This window comes from Alligator mississippiensis, chromosome 1 (genome assembly GCF_030867095.1).
Source record: "Alligator mississippiensis isolate rAllMis1 chromosome 1, rAllMis1, whole genome shotgun sequence".
Taxonomy (NCBI): Eukaryota; Metazoa; Chordata; order Crocodylia; family Alligatoridae; genus Alligator; species Alligator mississippiensis.
Genome location: NC_081824.1, coordinates 34,316,075 through 34,335,203, shown reverse-complemented (window position 1 = coordinate 34,335,203; position 19,129 = coordinate 34,316,075). Strand labels below are relative to the sequence as shown.

Here is a 19,129-nt window from a genome sequence, read left to right as displayed (position 1 = left end):
CAAGCCTATAAAGGGTTTGACTTCCTTAAAACAGCTGCCCATTATAGCTAACAGCAGTGAAAATGAACTAACATTTATTTTGAGAACCAGTACAAAAAAGTTAATAAAAATTCAAGAAATCTTTTGTCACTAAAGACAGCAAATGTAATTGAGAGAAAATTGTTGAATGAGGAAATGGCATTTTTACACAGCTATTTTCCCCAATGAAATAGTGTTTTAAGATGAATGAATGTGTTTTCATACTCCTTTTGCTATGAGGTCCAAACAGCAGTTTAGGGGGAATCCTTCTGAATACAAATGAGCTAAGGTATATACCAGCACACTTATACCAGTGCACCAGTGGTCCCAATTCTGCATTTTCATTGCCCATCCGTGATCAGACAAGCTTGTTTTTAACTAGCAAGCAGGTGTTACTTGCCTTTTCAAACCCAAAATGCTCCTTTTACCTAAATTCATTCTTTTTGAGCACCTATACACATGCCTGGCACCTACTCTGATGTGTGCTAATTAGCATGCATTAGAGCAGACTTGATTAATCTCACTATCATGTGTATTCAGCATCCCCATTCTTCAAAATGGCAGTGGGAGCACATTAAATAAAGCTTGTTGAACAAGCTTTAGTTGAAGCATCCCCTGCCACCATTTTGAAGTGTGGGATGCTGAATACACGAGATATTGCAGGTGCTTTAATTAGGGTGGCTCCTGAGAGCACATGTAAAGATGCCCTTTGTAGCCTGAAGCCCAACAGTTTTTAGGCCCATAATTCCAGATGTTCATGTAATCTAAATAGCATTGTGCTGGGGCAATACTTGGGTGAAATCTTCAGCAGAAGCTGAGCTGTTGGTAGTTTCTCTGTCGGTGACATTCTCCCCTCTAAGTCACAAGTTCAGGATGCTATGGGTCACTATGTTGTGGAAATGCCTTCTTTCCAAGACATAAACCCAAGTTTCTGACCACTAGTATCACTCAATTTATTGAATGACTAGGGACATTAATTCCAAAGCCTTGTAAATATTCTGGTTGGTTGATAGCTGCTTGCCTACCTTGAATGCCATAATCCCTGTACTTTAAATTGGATATGGAATTCTTCACTTTCTGATGGGAACACTTTAACTCTGATAAGTGCTGCCTACATTCAACACTAACATGACTGCATTTCAGTGACAGCTGAAGGAATCCCTCTATCAAAGTCACTTTGGAGAGTGCTCAGAGGTCTCTAGATGAATCATGTTATGTTAATGTCAGTTATCATCATTTCCTTAGACATATACATCACATTATGTGGAAGCTTACTGTGGTGCAGGGGATACACAATAATAAAGGGAAAAGGATGTTAATCTGGGGGCTTCTGAGATGTAAAGTGGGGTTTATAAGGTGTATGAGATGTAAAACTAAGCAACAAGTGGGCTATTGTACACGTGTCCCTACAATGCCATTGTTACTGTGCCGTCATATAATACTGCCTTTGGGAAGTACTAAATGATGGTGCAGTAACAGCCCGTACCATGTCATGCATACCACACAGTTATTTTTACTTGCTCTGTTACCGTAGCAGCACACTATAACAAGGGAGTGCATTGCTACAGCGATGTAGCTGCAGCATTATGGTTTGTGACCGCTGATGCTACGTCACCATAGTGCATTGTTATAGCAACGTAGCATCATGTGTAGATGCACCCAGTATTTAGCAGAGGACACAAGCGTTTAAAATGCCAACATAGGACAAAATAGTTCTGTCAGGCTTAATCCATTTGTCATTTATATTTACAGTAGAGTGTTTCTCATTGGCCTTCATCATTGGTTTAGCTATGTTATTTCAATAGATTGCCAAAGTAATTTTTTAGTCTTGGTATTAGAAGTGGCAGAACCAGGAAAAAAGATTTAAGAGAGAACCAAAGTCTTTTACAGCAAGGCTATAAAACTACTATGAATGACTATATAATATGACTTATTTATTAATGCATTTTACTCAAAGAATCCCATGGAGATGCAGCATTTTTTTCCAAGTGTATTTAAGGGAAGACTGTACTAGCAATAGCACAACTATTCATCCTAAATATCAGTGAGCAAATGTATAAGGCACAATAACATGAATTAAAACATAAAGGATTATCTCTGATCCTAACAAAGACCAAGTTGTTTCAGAAAGGGTAAGCAACATTCCTGTGAAGAACACAACGAATGTAAGACAAGCTAAGCCAGGATTTTAAAATCTAATTCTGGCCTGTAGACCTTAACTCACAGGGCCTGATACAGCAGCCTCTCAAGTAATAGCCAATTGTTAAAATTTCTGGAGGTAAGGTCAGGCCTTGAAAATGCAAAGTCTAGTCCAGAGGTCTAAGCAGAACTCCAGGAGCTGAAATTCCTGAGCTGTGTTCCTAATTCTGATTTTCTTTATGGCCCTAGTCAAATCATTTAAACTTTCCATCTCAGTTTCTGTGACTATAAAATGAGGTTAATAACATTATCTTCTTTATAGGTGTATTGTGAGAATTATTTAGTTAATGTTTGTTTCGCGGATTAGAAATGGAGCTAAACTCTTCTCAGTGGTGGCAAATGACAAAACAAGGAGCAATGGTTTCAAGTTGCAGTAAGGGAAATTTAGGTTAGATATTAGGAAAAACTTTCTCACTAGGAGGGTAGTAAAACACTGGAACCGGTTACCCAGCAAGGTGGTGAAATCTCTGTCCTTGGAGGTTTTTAAGACCCAGATAGACACAGCCTTGGCTGGGATGATCTAGTTTGGGATGATCCTGTTTTGAGCAGGGTTTTGGACCTCCTGAGACCCCTTCCAGCCCTATTTTTTCCATGATTCTATGATTCTAAATGTTCAGTGCTTTTTTACCCTAAAGCAAGAGGGGTACTCTTTCAACTCTGGCTGTTCAACAATGGCCAAATTGTTCATCTGATTAAGGAATAGTATGAATGGGTTCTTGAAGGAGTTCTGTCGCTTCTTTTTTTTTTGCTGGAAGACAATGACTATAATGTGACCTTCAAGAAAGTTTTATTAAGAGAAATATGTTCTTGGAGAGGATCCCCTGGAGTGAAACTCAATATATGAGATATATAATGGTTAAAACAACAACAAAAGTAAGCCATTTAAAAATGGGAAATATATTACAAAGGATTAGCAGGATTCCATCACCGTCATATTTATTAACTTTCAGTACTATCCTAGGTTCATTCCCGTGTTCAAGATTTCTATATTTCCCCTATCTACTTTGATGTTTTGTCATCATTTGTTTCAGAGGTATAGAAAGATCCAAAATCTCTGTAGGCACAAATTGGCATAATTACACAGGTGTCACTCATAATCACAATGTGCCAATATATACCAATTAAAGATTTGTTCAGTGCAGATTTAGATCTACAAATGGGTCCTAGCCAGAAACTTGCCCCAAATTAGTGAATTCATAGGTTCTGTTCAAATCCCTATCTGGGGCTGTACTATCTAATAGCTTGGTTTAAAAAAAATAGGATTTCCTGACTAGCTCCCTGCAGATGCTCAGGGACTTTAAGGACTGGATCCTTACTGGTAGTTAACCCATGCACCACCCAAGATAATGAGATTGCAGAATTATATATCAAACCCAAGTAGCCCAGAATAAATCTTAATATTCAAGTCATCAGCTTATCAAATTAGGTTATATGCCATATATCACTGTCCAAAGCAAGAAGCAGAGAAAGAAAATCTTTAATTAAAAGTCAAGCAGAGCAGCGAAAAGGATGTAAAACCTCAAAGACATGAACATATATTATATTCTATCAAAGCAAGACAGTTAAATCCTATATTAAGACTTAGTTTTTCCTTTCTGGATAAAATAGAAACAGACAGATTTTTTTCTCATTTATTTAACTACTCTACAGCCACATTTTAATAACATAGTAATAATTGACTCATGCTTTTTGAAGTCTTATTCTACTTTTTTTTTGACCTTGGAAGCTGATTCAAAGTGTGTATGATGTCAATGTTATTCAAATAGAAAATTCCTAGGCTGAGATTGATTTCGAGGAAATTTCTAGAAATTTAAAATATTTGATGCAACAAGATAGGCATTCTGTGATGAGATGACTGGCTCTGTGAAGAGCAATGGACATGATATGCTTTGACTTTAGCAAGGCTTTTGATATGGTCTCTCACAGCATTCTCGCAAACAAGCTAAGGAAGTAAGTTTGTATTAATGTACTATAAGGTGGATAGAAAACTGGCTGGATCATCAGGTTCAGAGGGCAGTAATCAATGGCTTGCTCTCTAGTTGGCAGCCAGTATCAAGTGGAGTGCCCCAGGGGTCAGTCCTGGGGCCAGTTTTGTTCAATAACTTGAAAGATGGCATAGAGTGCACTCTCAGCAAGTTTACAGATGACACCAAGCTGGGCGGAGTAGTAGATGCATTGGAGGGTAGGGCTAGGATTCAGAGAGACCTTGACAAATTGGAGGAATGGACCAAAAAAATTCTCATGAGGACAAGTGGAAAGACCTGCACTAAGGACAGAACAATCCTATGCACCAGTACAGAGGGGAAGCAACTGGCTAAGCAGCAGCTCTGCAGAAAAGGACCTGGGGTTACAATGGACAACAAGCTGAATATGAGCCAAGAGTTTGTGCCCTTGTTGCCAAGAAGGCTAATGGCATGCTGGGCTGAATTAGTAGGAGTCTTGCCAGCAGATCGAGGGATGTTATTATTCCCCTCTATTCTGCACTGGTGAGGCCACATCTGGAGTACTGTGTCCAGTTTGGGATGAATTTCTCCACTATGAAAAGGACATAGACAAATTGGAGAGGGTTGGAGGTGGCAGTGAAAATGGATAGGGGGCTGGGGCACATGATTTATGAGGAAAGACTGAGGGAATTGGGCTTATTTAGTCTGGAGAGGAAAAGACTGAGGAGGGATTTAATAGCAGCCTTCAACTACCTGAAGAGCATTTTCAAAAGAGCAAGGAGCTGGACTGTTCTCAGTGCTGGCAGGTGACAGAACAAGAAGCAATGGTCTCAAGTTGCAGCAAGTGAAGTTTAGGTTAGATATTAGGGAGAACTTTCTCATTAGGAGGGCAGTAAAGCACTGAAACAGGTTACCCAGCGAGGCTGTGGAACTTCCATCCTTGGTGATTTTTAAGACCTGGCTAGACAAAGATTTGGCTGGGATGATCTAGTTCAGGATGGTACTGCTTTGAGCATGAGGTTGGACTAGATGACTTCCTGAGGTCCCTTGCAACCCTAGTTTTCTATGATTCTATGATTTATACTGACATTACATTATCATTATTGTCAAAGGTTGTTTGAAGGACCATAGACAAATACTCTGTATCACAGTCTTGATTCTGACCTCAATAATTCCAATGTTATATCATCTTTAATGGAATTATTGCTGATTTATACCAGTGAAACTAAAATTATGTTTCAGTGGTATTCCTTGTCTTATACTTACTGGTAAGCCAGCCATTCCCAGACCAATACCATTAAAAAGTAGTAGAAAGGTCTGAATATTAACTAAGAATTGCTCATTGTATACCTAGGATATTGTGGAATATTTAGCAGTATAGCAGTGTTCCTCAGCCTAATACTCCCTTTTACTTTTTTTTCTCTCTAGAGAAACATCCAAGCACAGATGGTATCCAAAGCTACTTCTCTCACCTTTTCTGCCATATAGACTTCCCTTCTATAGAAGAGTCCATGATTTTCATGAAGCGTGTGGATACTAAAACACAGGTAAGTTGTAGAGTTCTTTAAAGAGCCACGTGAAGCACTTTCTGTAGCAGAAGCTCACAAAGCTCTGGTCAGGCTTAGGCGTGAGGACTTGAAATCTGGAATCAAAATCTGCCATTCAGGACCAGGCTAAGAAGAAGTCAGAGCTTTTCTCTTTTCTGATCATCCCTCTCTTGCTCATGTGCAGAGCTGTTCAAATGGTGGATAAATTGTGCATGATTAAATCATGGGGACAGAGCAGCCCTGGCAGATGCAGAGATAGGGCTTGAGCAGGGACAGTGCATTGTCTGTTGCTGACACAGTGACTCTGGCATCAACAGTGAGAAGCCCCTTGGGCTGGATTTGGGGTAGATTTTCTGTCCCACAAGAAGCCCTGTGGTCTGCATGTGACCCACCAACTCATTTGAGTTGCACACCCCAGCTCTGGTTCCATAGTCTATATTCACTTGGATACAATCCTGCAAACTGATTTATGCAGGTATGCCCTAAATAAGTCTCATCATATGATCACTCTTTGAAATCAGTGGCACTCTGCATAAAGGAAGGGCTCTGGGACTGGGGCCAGAATTATGTAATTGACAGTGCATTGTAACTTGTAGGTCTGACCCTGCAACCTATGAGAAACTCTTATTCTCAAGGGGCTTGATACTGCAATGTGGTAAGCACTCTGGCTGCAGTCCAGCAAAGCACTTAACCATGTGTTTTAGCTTCAAATCTGTGAGTAGTTAAAAGATACCAAATGCCCTAGTGTGGCTGGGGCAGTCCCAGTTTAGAGAAGGCTGCCTTGGGTCTAGGACAGAAGTTTCATAAATTGTTTTGACCCAAATCAGTTAAGTCTGATACTACAGTCAACCAGGTTTATCTTAAACCAGTTTCAGCCATTTTGAAACTGGTTTATGTGCACTGAACTTCTGTTCTGTTGCAGGTTTAAACCAGCTTCTGATCACTTAAAATGGTTCATGTGTAACTTCTGTCCCTAGCCCTAGTGTCCTGAAGGGCTTTAAAATTTCTGTTCTAGGGAAATCCATCTTAATTCACTATGGTGTCTGACAGCACCGTATTCAGACAGGCCCATTTTGTCTGGCTTTGCTGCCTCTTGAGCCAGAGTGAGTGCAGGCAACTTATATGGTGCTGCATGTATCAATACATTCTGCTGAGAAGCTGAGTCTATTGGCATGCTTGTAGCTCCACACTAAGCTCCCTAAACCAAAACAGCAACAGCACTTCTCAGTCAGGGGGACTTGTGTATTGAAAGTAGTATGGCTGCCTTAATGTGGCACTCTGTGGGTGTGTCTACATGAGATGTTTACTGCATAGTTGACTAATTAACTGTGGAGTAAATGTCTCAGTGTCTACATGTGCACCCCTATTAGGGCACACAAAAATAATTAACTCCGCAGCAGAGTTTTTTTGTGCTCAGCAGTTCTTGTGTAGATGCTGCCTTGGCTAGCTGGGGCACAAGGGTGCTTTAGTGCAGGGACTGTCAGCTAGCCCTGTGCTGAAGCAGCCTTATACACCAGCCAGCCACATCCCCGTAGCACATTGAGCCTTGTCAGAGCTACCCCATGTGGGCAGACTGACCCCCTGAGCCCTCTTCCAGCTGAGGCTGCTGCACCTAGCTCAGTGTGCTGCAGTCCAGGTGAATGTCTAAACCACGGATCCAGGAGTTCCCTGGGAGCAATAAACTGTGGAGCCCGCCCTGAGGTTGCCACCATCATGGAGCTGATGCCGGAGCTGTGCAGCCCAGAGGACCTGTTTGCACTCTGCTCACTGCTTGCTGCAGCTGCCCAGAGCCCAGGCTGACTCCAAACAGCAGCACCGGGTTCATCATCTCCGTGCCGGGAGCAGGGGAGAGACCCGGGCTGTGCTGCCTCAGGCCCCTCCCCCACCGCCTGCTCTGAGGCGCACCTGCATGCGCTGGTGCAGAGCTGATGCTGGAGGTGCCCGGAGCCTGGCACAGCTGTTTGGAGCCTCCCAGCTGCAGCCGCCCTGGTTCTGGGGAGCTGCTGCCAGCCGGGTTCCCAAGCTGCTCCCAGCACGCAGCTGAAATGCTGCAAGCCCTGCTGGGAGCAGCCTGGGCCAGCAGCTACTCAGAGCTGGGGTAGCTGCTGGCAGCCACAGAGCCTGGGCTGTGGGGCAGGGGCTTTGGCTGGGGGGCAAGGGGCACAAGCAGGGCATCCTGCTATGTACCCCTTGCCCTCATTTTGTTTTTCTGGCATACCAGCACTACAGTACCTTCCAAGGTAGGCGTTGTGGTGTTTTTTGTCACTCTGGCCAAAAAATGTTGCCTACCCCTGATCTATCCAATTGAAGAATACTGGGTGCATCTACACATGAAATTAATATGAAGCAACAAACTCTGGAGCAGTTTGAGCCAGAGTAAACTGCTCCTAGACTCAGCACCTACACGTGTCCCCGGGAATACAGCAATTTGAGCTGGGGCAGAGCAGGCCCCCAGCCGGGTGGCTGACCAGGTGTAATTTATGCCCATGGTCAGCGTTTACACATATGTTTCAGTGCAGTAAATTATTCCACCATGAGTGCATCTACACGAGACACTTTGAGCTCAGTAGACTAGTTCTACTGCACACTATCGCAGCAGGCAAAACCCATACTGATGTGCTAACATGTAGAATTAGTCTACTGCACATTAGCGTCAACAAAAAGCATGATCTGGTGCTAGTGCACAGTAGCACTGATTACAAGGCATTAAGGTAGTACCTGTAATTACAGATTGTAAACTTAATGTGCTGTAATTATGGTGCATTAATGAATGTGTAGATGTGCCCTCATGGCAAAATTAATTAGTTTAATGCACCCTAATAATGGCACATGTGTAGATGGTGATGCTTTACTGCAGATCTAATTAATCTACTCAGTAAAGCACATGTGTAGATGCACCCACTGATGGCTTAATAAAGATTAATTTTTAATATAAGTAAGACCTAACTCTGGACCACTGCTAGGTGACACACACATATTAAACTATTATGTCAGGATTTTCAGACTATATATACTTTGGCAGGCCACAACATTGTATTTTTGGATAAAATTATCAAAAACAGAAGACTCCAAAACCCATACTTGGGCTCCTAAATTGGTAGGCTGATCCTCAGTGAAAGTTGTGAGGTGCTCAGTGCTTTTGAATATGAACTCGTTTATTTAGAAACATGAGAAGATTTACAAAGCCACTGAGAGCAATTAGGACCCTTTTCTGTCAGTGAAGGCTAAAGGAAGTAAAGCATCTCAATCACAAATGTGCCTTCAAAATCAGGATTTAGACCCACGCTTTGGTTCTGATTTTTAAAAAACGTAGTTTTTCAAGACAGCAATTAAAAAAAAAAGAATGCCTCTATTCAGGAGCATAATGTTTAACCCCTCAACTTCCATGGACAACTTTTATATTAAGATCAATAAAGCACCAGCGTTTGTGTTGGCCTTTGTTTAACCCACCGTGATGTTTTTAGCCATGTAACTGATTATATTGAGCATGCATTTGAGGTTTGAAAGGAAATTTTTAGTCTATTGGGTAATCAGTTTCTTAGCTTTACTTCCAAACCACAAAATATGTATTTGTGTCAAATTTTGTCTTGCCACGAGAAGCTGTTGAAAATCTGCTTGAGATGCAATTGGCCAGGTTTGCAAGTAAATTATAGACATAAAACCTCATCTCTCCATAAAGAACAAACAGCTTGAGTTCAGCAGATTCACTCTGTCCAGAATATCAGCTTGAACTTTATAGATGGCTATTTACTGAAGAAAACATTTAATTCAACAGCAGTTGGTGGGGGAAGTATATTACAGATGCAGGTGTCAATAACAACCTCATGTTTTATATTATTTTCCCCCTAGTTTAACGTTGCAGTTTGTTGTTAACCAGTTTCCTCTTTACCCCTTCTAGCTGCAGATTTATTAGCAGGAGCATGTTGTGCAAATGATGATTTATGATGGAATCATGTTCCCTGAGAAAATGTATTGATTTAGAATGAAGTCACAGTTCCTGCTACAAAGGCATGTTGTGGAAGATGTGAAGGATATGCCTTAAGTTAAGTTAAATTTATCTTACTTCCATACCATGTATTTTCTTTGATTTCTAAAATTTTACATGAAGGAAAACTGTTACATTAGCTTTTTTGTGTGTGTGTGAAAGCCTATGATCTGTATTCTTTAACATGTCACAATTACTGTGAGTCTTCTTTGTTCAATTCTTTCATCAGTTCAAAGCAGTATGACATTTACCTTAGTAGCATTTAAAATGAACTAATCAATAGCTAGATGTTTGCTATTAAAAATGATGAAGAAAGGTTGAGTAGGAGGCAAACAAGGTTATCTACTATCTACTTTTAATGTATTGCCTAATTCTTTTCTATGCTGGAAGGAAGGGGGTTCCTCCATTTAATTGATTATAATAAAGACACACACAGAATTGAATATGAAATAAATGGTGGACTTTTAAAAATCTGTCCATTTTTTAGGATTATTTTCTTTTTTGAAGATCACATCATTTTCAAAAGGAAGTTGGAAACAGATCCCTGTACTTCTGGGACTTTAACAGAAGACTTAAAAACAAATCTCTATATAAAAGATAGCTAGGAAGCTTTAGAAAAAAAATTGAACGTTGTTGCTTTGTCTAAGGCCCAAGCCTCAGAAAGTTATGAGCCCAAGGCAGCAACAGGAAACCTGCATTGTTACAGCATTGCTTTACACAGCTGTGCTGCTCATTTTAAGGGCTTTCATGGTTTCTTCCTGTGATTTTTTATTTTAATTGTATTTATACAGCAAATGAAATAATGGCTCAGTGATTTTTAGATCCAGGTTCTGTAGCCTTTTTGTGGCCTAAATCAAGACTAAGTTTTCAGAGAGTTTTTTGACTGAATTACTTAATTAGTAATTAATTAAAGCTGTCTGCTTTATATCTTCCTTTACTGAAGCAATACCTGTGACAGAAAATCAGTATGACTATAATCAGATTTGTAACAGCACCGAAGCAGACACAGTAGCAGTAGAGCTAGTTCTAGTTTTTGTTGGGATCCTTTATGAAGTAACTCATTCTGGGCTCTACCCTATTTCCTATCTTCCCATGGCCCTACTCTCATTTAACCACACCCATTGTCCACATCCTGCCTACCTTTGAAACATACTTCAGCCCCTTAGGCCCACTTCATATTTTTGAAAAACTATACAGTTACCATTGAATCCCTGGAGTCACTGGAAAGCCAGGATGTGGTTTGGGGGCCTCTTTAAATTACAGGATGTACGCAACAGCATAGATTAGGTACTCCAAAATAGCCATGGGTAGCACATAAATGGGCACTAGTGTGGCATCATATTGCAGAATGACAAGGAACATAAGGTATAGAGCAATGAGGACCACAGACAATGGAGAGAACATTGGTGCTAGTAAACATAAAGGTGCTACTGAAAAGCAAGAGTTGGATTTAACTTTTCTCCATTAACTTCAGCAGGAGCTCAGTCAAGTTCCAAGAGAAAGAAACATCACAGTACAAAACGTGGGGGCTTCATCCAGCAGCTACACTTGTTACAGCACTGTGAGTTCTCTTTTCTTGTCTCTACTGCTATCTGAATCTTATTTCTCTATGAAACCGAGCACAATACTTGCTCCCTTTAGTGAGTGTTTGCTTATTTGACGTGATATACATATTATACATTTTTACTATCTGAGGTCTTTGTTCAGCCTGGCTTCACATGCAGCTGTAAATTTTGTAGTAAGTGTTTTAATTTTTCCTGTGGAACTTTTTTGCTGTCTGGTTTAACTAAGTCTGTGATCAGCATTTTATCATCATTAACATACATTTCTCACTTGTAGCATTATCGACCCTGACATATCAAACATTTCTAGGCAGATATTATCCATCTGAATCAGAAGTGTTTAAAGAGCACTTTAAACAGACACAGAGATAGGTTAAAGAGATTTTTTTCCTGTCTTCCATACGTTGCCAGGTGGGACGTTGATATTCTGGTCAGTCACTCAGCACATTTTCAATATTGAGTATGAAGGTCATAAATGACAGGGCAGGATTTTTTTATGTATGTTTGCCAAGATGAAATGATTCTCCAGATTGTCAATGTTTATGTCACACAATGAGCTATTGTACATTTTATAATAAAATTATAGTTCTAATTAAGCTATAAACTGTGCTCTGGTTTCTCTTCAAGTTGCATAAATCTTTTGCCTTTTACTAAAGATTTCCATGGAGAAGAACAGCTATCTCATGATAGCAAAAGGTATATTTAAAATGTCTATATCTTTCTGAACTCTATTCTTTCAATGGTGAATCTCATCATAAAAATAATGGGAATTTTCAGTTGAACCCACTAAGCCACAGTTATGACACTGGCTGTAAGGTGTAAACATCATGTTAAATAAGTTGATATGCAGTTCAATATTTGATCTAGATTCTTATGGCTGTACATGTTTTTAAAGCAGACAGTTGTATGCTTACTTTCACTGTTATTTATTTGATAACTGCATTCTAAGTGCCTCCTGTTGTAATTGCAGAATTTAAAACTGATTTCTAATTATAATTGTAATATTTGTTATATACAACTCCCTTAGTGAGAAAAATCATGTGCTATCAATAATAGAAAACAGATGCCTGTCAAAAAGAACAGGACTCATCCTAACATTCTAGTCTCTGATGTAAAAATTCTCAGATTTTCTCCTGCTCTGTACACCAGGAGATGATTCAAATGTGTTATTACTGATTACATTATATACAATTTGCATGTGTCTATATGCACATACTTCCCATCAGTTGCTTTGCAAAAGAGGTAACAATCAACTCCATTTTACAGATGTGTAAACTGAGACAGTGAGGTCTCAAGGCCATGTCATAGACTCATGGCAGAATCAGGAACCAAAGGTAGAAAATATAGCCTGGTGTTTGATCCAGTCTCTCATACTGGCAGCTAATATCAGGACTCCTACTATAGTCAGTGGACCATAACAAGCAACTGGGGTCAGTGTAACTACCCATAGTTAATATGCTGACCTGTGTCGGGGCCGTTGGGCTGCGGCCAGCAGCCCGGGCACGTGGGCCGGGGAAAAGGTCAGCACGGCGAACTAGAATTAGGCACTGACACGTAGAGGTTGATTAAAGATTGTTTTACTTACGCCGTAGGTGGTCGCGGTGCAGGCAGGAAAAACTTTCTTGAGTTGCAGTTACAAAAAGACACATGTGGAGTTTGCTAGGCTCCACAAAACAAACACGAACAGAGTTCTGAATACACACTCACGGAGTTTGCTAGGCTCTATGGAACGACCAAAATGAGAGTCCGAAAGGTGACTCTCGACGAGCGCGCAGGGTAGGGTACGTCGAAGGATCGTGCGGCGACGGGGAGAGACTCTTGATGGGTAATCAAACCACCATTCGGTCCAAGATTTATGTAGAAGTCCACGAGGTAATCGTGGACTCCTTGCCGGAATTCTCTCGGATTTCTCCTGGAATTCTCGGAATTGGGGTTCTCAGGATCTTCCTGAGATTCTCGGGGATCTCTGACTTGGGCGGAAACTGCTCAAGCCTCTTATATGACTAGCAAGCCAATCGCTAGCCGCCACGTGGGAATAATTTAGAAACAGCCAATAATGGGGAACAAATTTACATACGGGTGGCGGGAACTCCTTTGCACCGGGGTTTTCTCTCTGCAGCTGAGAATTGCACCGTTCAAAGAAAGGTTCATGTGGCAGGAAATAATTCTGCAGTGCCGAAACACACACAAAATCATTGGGTCATGACAACCTGATTCAGTATGATACCTATGGCTAATGGCTATATATAGAGAGACCTACTAAAATCACAATTTCATGGAAATTGCAAAATTGGGCAATGTCTGTGAAATCTGTGGGGAAAAAAACTTACTTAAAATAAAAAGCTGGTTCTCCAGAGGAAGCCAGCAATCCTCATGGTGTTGTGGCCCCGCCATGCAGTCCACCATGGGGAAGAGGAGAGGGGGGCTCCTGGCATGAAGGGGAGCCCAAAATGACTGCCATTCCCACCCCTCATCATTGATTGGCGGAGAGTGATACCTGTCATGCGGCCCTGCCCCTCTCTAATTGGTGATGAGAGGCAGGGCCACATGACAGACAGCCCTTGCAACAAGTCAGTGGTAAGGGGTGGAGCCACAATGGCCCCTCAGCAAATCAAAGGCATGGGGGTGGCACTGTAATCAGCCTGTGAAAATGGCAGCTGGCCCCGCAATCTCCCTCGGAAATCAGCTGGCTATCTCCTTGAGTTGGGTAGGCCCTTATATATTTTTATATGCATACTAGCGAATTGCCCATCAAGAATGATGGTGGGGGGATGGGCGGGGATGGAGCGCCACCACCCACCACTCCTCACTGCCACTGCGTCCCAGGAGTGGGGAGGGATGCTTACCTCACTGTCTCCTCCAACCCCCTCTGCCAGCACCCCGTGCCGCTGCCACCTCCAAGTCATGGCTTCACCCACCCCCAGCCCTGCTCCTTGGAGGCAGTGGCAGCACGGGGTAGGGGCAGTGCAGCTCTGGCCTTGTCCCTGCATTCCATCCCTGCCATCATGGTGGTGCTCCGTTACCACCATCGTTCTTGATGGGGAATTTGCTAGATGAGGTAACAATCAGGCAGGGCTGGAGGGGGCAAGGGATGGGGGGGTGAGGCCAGCCTCGTGCTGCCAGCTGCCACCACCCCACACCACCACTGGTTCCAAGGAGCAGGACTGCAGGGGGGCCAAGCCCACACTACTGGCCTCGTCCCCCCATTCTGTCCTATCCACCCCCTGCCATCATAGTGGCACTCCACTGTGTGTATCCATCTGTGAGGAGGACTCTGATTGGTTGCTTCAGTAAGCCTTGTGATTGGCTGCCAAGACAACCAATCAGAGTGCTTCAAGAGCATTTCGGACAGACAGACAGACACAGCCAGACATACTAAGCCCTTTATATATAGAGACTATACATATAATACATACAAGTTTCCCTTGCTATATGCTGTACATGTGTTCTTGGAAAATGGTGCATAACTTGAATTTGCATAAAGGGAACCTATTTAACAATGTAACTAATAGGGATATGTTCCAAGACCTTGACTGTACTGACCCCCAGACCCATTTCTACCAATTTTTACAAAATGATTTTGGTACTCACCAGCAGCACAGTACACCCAAGCACTGGGCACTATTATAATGGGGATGGTAACTGCAGAAACACGTGTCCCAGACAATGAGTAATGAGCATGGATCTACACAGGAGACTATATTTTAATGTGCATCACTCCCACAGTGCACCGCATAAAGCAGCTGACTGTGGGCATCTACCACACTGATCGCATAAGAGTGAATTTACCTCGCATATAATGAATTTTGGGTATAAAAAGCGTCATCGCATTAGAACGAATTCACACATACACAACCTGCATAAAGCGAGGGAAACATGAATATATATATATATATATATATATATACACACCTAATTTTAAGCACATGAGTAGGTCCACTAAAGTCAATTGGCTTAAAAATAAACAAGTGCTTAAGTATCTATTGAATCAATGCCTAAACTTAGGACTAGCAATAGAATCAGCCCATAAGCTAAACAGCTAAAACAAACAAATAAGGGTTTTCATATGAAATTGGGTCAGATCAGGACTGGCAGATAAAAGAAAATAAGTAAGAAATATTCTGAAGGAGAAACTGAAGTTGACTGGTGCATGGGAGAGGTCAGACTCTTTCTGGATAAAAAAGGTAGAAAGGTTAAAAATGCTTCAGCATCTAAATAGCAGCATGCATTCTTAATGACAGGAGGGAAAAGCATTCAGCTATGTGGGAAGATTCAGCTATGTGACTTATCTCAGAATTTGTTCCAGGATTACTAAATGTAAAATGTTAGTAGTCAGGAATTTTGCATCAGGGCTCTGCCGCGAACACTTAGAGATGTAATGTTTAATATCTTTACAGTTTCTACAGTGTATAACAGATACTGAGTGCTTTATAGACAAATGACAAGTGATAGCCTTTCCCTGAGGATCTCACTATCTAAGTTATAGGAAGGGATGGTTACAAACAGGAGGGAATGTGAAACAGAGGAAAACAGATTTTGCATTTATTGTCTGTTAAGTTTGGTGCAAATGCATTTTGAGATTTACATGCACATTTTTAAATTCTTTTTTAAAACGATAAATAAATTAAATAAAGAATAGTTATTTCCATTAAGATTCTGCTTCTGTTGATTTTCCCTAACAGTGACAAAGTGATTACCTTCCCTAGTCTTAGATGCTACTAAAGATTCCCTAAAGACTGGAAGAAATGCTATCCTCGTTGCCCAAACTACCAAAATGATCCATAAACCTTGCAAAGCAAATTACAACCCGTGCAGAAATATCACAAGAAGTCTGGGAGTAATTTTATAGGAGCTTATTCTAATTAGGAGAGAGCCAGGAGTACTGCCATCTGAGCACCTCACAATCATCCTAAATCTCTGGGTTGCGTCCATGATACACAAAAGGAGAAAAAGACTTGCTGTAACACACTTCAGTGATGCAGGTATATGTGCAGCCATATAGGAGCTATAATTCCCTCAATGTTTCATAAAACTACAGAATGGATAAGGTTTATCATGAACACAAAAAATAACTTCCTTTGTTTCAGTAGAAGCTGAGTTCATAAAATCTTACCTTAACAATTGAGGAGAATAGTTACAGAATTATTGGTGAAACTGAGTATAAAGAAACCAGTTGCATGACATCAGCCCTTAGGAAGATGTATAAAGATTTCTGCCAGCCAACACATAGCTCACAACTGGAAGCCAGATCAAGAGGGATGGCAGACTATTAGTACGATATTCATTTTTCCTCTTGGTTTGACAATGCTCTTCATCTGCTAGAATCCAGATGGCAGTGTCTGAACTACGGGAAGCTATTAAAGGCCCTAATGTTTAATAAGTCCCTTGGGCCTGATGGCCACTTAATTAATTCCTATAAGGCCATGTAACTGGAAGTAGTTCCCTACTGACTAGACTGTTTTGAAACACTTTTAGTATTCAGTCTATCAGCTATTAGGAATTAGGCCATTATTTAATTTTTGTTAATGGAAGCCATCACATGACTGTACCTCTTACAGTCAGACTTTCAGTTGGAGTTAGGTGCCTAATTGCCATTTACAGCTTTGGAAAATCTCTCTCTCAGACACTTAGGACTAGAACCACAAAGGGGACTCAAATTCAGGTGCCAGCCACCATCTGCAATCCACAGACCTGCATTAGACTTCTAGGTCATGATCCAGTTTGGTCTTGGAAGCACCCAAATGGCACTCAGAGGGAATTTAGGTGCCTATATTCTAAATAATTATCTGGCCCTGCTCCACTATCCACAAAACTTGTAAGCTTGCTTCAGATCAATCCTAAGCACAGTCACTTAAGTGGCTGAGTTCCCTTGTAATCCATTTTTAGTGCTGGAGATGCACCTAAGTCCACAGAGAGAGACAATCTGATAGGTGTGTTTGGAGCATACCTAACTTGCATTAACAGCCTTGTATTCAGTAACAGTTCTGCAGCTGCTCAGTATGCTTGAGGTCAAGGCACTCATTCAGGAAACAGGACCTGTTGGCTGTATTGTAATGGGGAGCCTGGCAGCACCATTTGTATCTTAGACCTTTTCTCCTTACTACCATTTAAACTCATACCTCCTGCTTCCTAAGAGATGACACATCTACACATGAATTTAAGTAGGCTTAAATGTAATGTGCATTAAACTAATGTGGATTAAGTGAGTTTTGGCAGGTGTCCAAATGTAGTGGGATTTAGGACTAACTTTAGCCCTAGGTCGCTTCAGCCCTGGCATGGCCCCTTGTAGCCACTGGGGGGAGCTACAGTCTTCAGACTCATGAAGCCAGAGCCAACTGCCAGTATTTTTCAGCCATCTTGGAAACACACCTCTGCCCTCTGATCCCTGGCCAGCCTCTTCCCTGCCCAGGAACTACATGCCCAGCACAGGGGCAGCACACAGCAGCTCCCTCCTTGAGCACTCTGCCTCCCTACACCAGGGCTGCACCTTCCCCTACCTCTGCCAGCAATTCCCAGCAGCCCAGTGCTCCAGCCTGGCCCCTTCCAGTGATGACCAGTGTCCCATGCTCCTGGTAGCCCTGTGCTGACCCTGCTGGCCTCAGCAGGCACCCCACCCACCAGGGCCCTAGGAGATCTGCCCACCTTCCAGTGGGGGCCAGTTGTGGGAGGTTCTGGTCAACCCCTTCCTTCTGCATTCCCAACTCCAGCCTGTCTGCCTTGCCACCCACACAATCCCTACCCCCTGCCCATCCCTAGCAGCACTTTCAGGACATGCACATGGTTGAAACAAAAATACTTTATTACCCTTACAAACAACCCCCACCTCTATTCTCTCCCTCCCCCCTCAACAAACAGTTCCCCTTCACTGCCCTCCCTACCCAGAAACAATAGAAAAACCTGCTTACAAGTGGCAAACTATATAGAGAGCAACCCAGGCCTGGGGGAAGAGAGGGGCCCATTCAGGAGCCCTGGGGTTGGGCTCTGGTTCGCCCCCTAGTGGCTGGACAGACCCAGGACAGAATTCCCTTCATTAATGGGAGTAACATGTCTACGCATGCATTAATCTGCATTAACTAATCTCACTTAAATTTGAGAATTGATTTGGGCAGGTATCAAATTTAGGCTCACATTGCCTAAAATCACCATTTTCAAACCATATTAAGGGTGCACACATGTAGACACACACCCCTAATATGGCTTAAATTGGGCTAATCTGCATTAAATGACCATGTGTAGACATGCCCACTGTGTTCTAACCAATGGGACTAGATTTGAGCTTTCTCCATGTTTCCTTTTGAGGCTGGGTGAGGGGCAGGCAAGAGGACAACAGGTCAGAAACAAAGAAAACAAGAGGAAGAATGATGCTGTAACTTAGTTGAGAAGGGGAAACCCTAGGTTCTATTCCCAGCACTCTTCATGCACTTTACATTAGGCAGCCATTGGTTAAAAACAGAAATAGCCTTGGCAGCAGGGACCATATCAGCTGTGCAAATGAGAGTAGTTTGCATGCCATTAAGGGGGGTACACTCTGACTTCTGCTAGCTGAGTCTTTGTTCCCTCAAGTGTAGTGCAACATTCCAGCTAGTCATAGCATCCATATGCAGCAGAATAGAGCTGGGGCCAAAGCAGTCAAATAACACAGATATTTTCTAGTGAAAAGCCCAAGCAGTCCATTTTTCATGAGCAAACATTTGGCACAGCTGTACTTCTTAGCCAATTTTTCCACTTAAAAGCAGTTCCCAAATTCTGCCTACTTTCTGGCCACTAAGACAGAAGTAGTAGCTCCTGGAAATAATAAATAGAGATCAGTGTGCTTTTATTAAAGGGTGACATTTTGCTGCTGATGATGAAAGGGAAATTTAATGAAATCCATTT

The 19,129-nt window shown here is 42.0% G+C and overlaps 1 pseudogene; it reads left to right on the top strand.

Moving 5' to 3' along the window:
• Window positions 1-11,860: 11,860 nt before the first annotated feature.
• LOC132247993 (U5 spliceosomal RNA) lies at window positions 11,861-11,982 on the top strand (annotated as a pseudogene).
• The last annotated feature ends 7,147 nt before the right edge of the window (window positions 11,983-19,129 follow it).